Here is a 1,544-nt window from a genome sequence, read left to right as displayed (position 1 = left end):
CCGAAGCTTGGGAGTACACGTGGAGCAAATAAAAAATGGGAAATGAGTATATGTTGTTACTTCCAGGGGTAGGCCAGGGGAGGGCAAGAAGTGCTGATAACTTCTGAACTTCTGGGAAGGGTGTTGCCAGGGGCCCTGCACCACGGAAGCGCGAAGTCTGGTCTCGCTCCGGGCGCGGGGGTGGGGCAGCCGAGGGGACACGTGTTGCTCGCTCCCCAGGGCGCGAACTTCCTGGGGGACAGTGGCTCTGACGCAGTCAGGCCCGCTCTTCGCTCCGGAGTGCAGGCGCAAGCCCCGGGCAGGCCGCTGTCGCCCGCTCGGCCCGGCAGGAAGTGGCCGGGCAGGGGTCCCCCTCCCCCGGCGGCTGCGCGGGCCGCAGCCAGCAGAAGCTCGCTCCAGGGCGGGGGGCTCGCGGGGGGGCGCTGGGACCCCCGGTGAGGTCACGCCAGTCCGCACCGAGAAAAGCAGGCTTTTCTCACACTTGCTAATGAGCCTGACGCTCGCGCAACATAAACAGGAAGCGGGAGCTCTCCAAAGCGACCTGGAGGAAATCCACTCCCAGGGCGCTCCGCGCGCAGAGCCCCGGTCTCCAGGTGGTCAAGGTCACTGCCAGAAGGTGACTCCCCCCGCCCCCGAGGTCCGTCTGGACCCAGCCAAGCCGCGACCCCCCTTTTTCGGCCCTTCCCACCGCCAGGGCGGGGGGCTGGCCCCGGCGGTGGGAAAGGCTGACAGTCACCGCTCCGCTCCCCCGGCGGCGGGGCGGCGCGGAGGTCAGTGAAATCCCCGCCCGCCCCGCTTTAGTCATGAATTTCCACTGGCTCCCTCCTCCGGCTGCAGCTGCGGGCGCGCGCCGCGGCCTCGGCCCCTCGGCCGGCTCCCGCCTCCGGGCTCAGCGAGAAGGTCACCGAGGCCGGACCTTTCCGGGGGAGGTGGCGGGGTGGGGGCCTGGGGGCAGCGGGCGGAGGCCCGGGGTGCCTGGAGGCCTTCGTGCCTACGGCTTCTCCCCTCCTCCTCTACCCAGGCACCTCAGTTCGTAGGAAATAAAATTAAAAAACAAAACCACAAAACCGCAAAAAAAAAAAAAAAAAAAGCCTTGTATATTTTTTTCTCTTCCAGCCAGTGGCCCTGATACAATTTTCCCAGGCTGCCTTCCCCTGATTGCCCAATCTGTCCGGCTCCCCGAGGTTCCCCTAAATTCGGGGCAGAGTCTGTGTTGGATGTCCCCGGTGTCCCTGCCACGGGCACAGCGCCTGGCGCAGAGAGGGGGGCTCAGCGAGGCGCGCGGACTGAATGAACGCGGCGATTCACGTGGAGGGACACAGCCTCCTCTCGTCCCTCTCGCCACCCCCTCAAGCCCCCGCCCTGCGCGCCGACCGCACACAGCGCCGCCGAGTTCCTGGCAGGCGCGGAGGTGGCCGACCCGGCGGGCACACCGCGTCCCCGGGCTCGGTCCCCGGGCCGCGCACAGCGCCGGCTGCGCTGCGGCCCGAGCCCCGGCCACGTGAAGCGTCCCGCCCCGGCCGCTGCAGGGCAGGCGTCGCCTC

Source organism: Desmodus rotundus, chromosome 8 (assembly GCF_022682495.2).
Source record: "Desmodus rotundus isolate HL8 chromosome 8, HLdesRot8A.1, whole genome shotgun sequence".
Classification (NCBI taxonomy): Eukaryota; Metazoa; Chordata; class Mammalia; order Chiroptera; family Phyllostomidae; genus Desmodus; species Desmodus rotundus.
The sequence above is the reverse complement of the archived record's forward strand: the minus strand, read 5'-3'. Positions refer to the sequence as shown.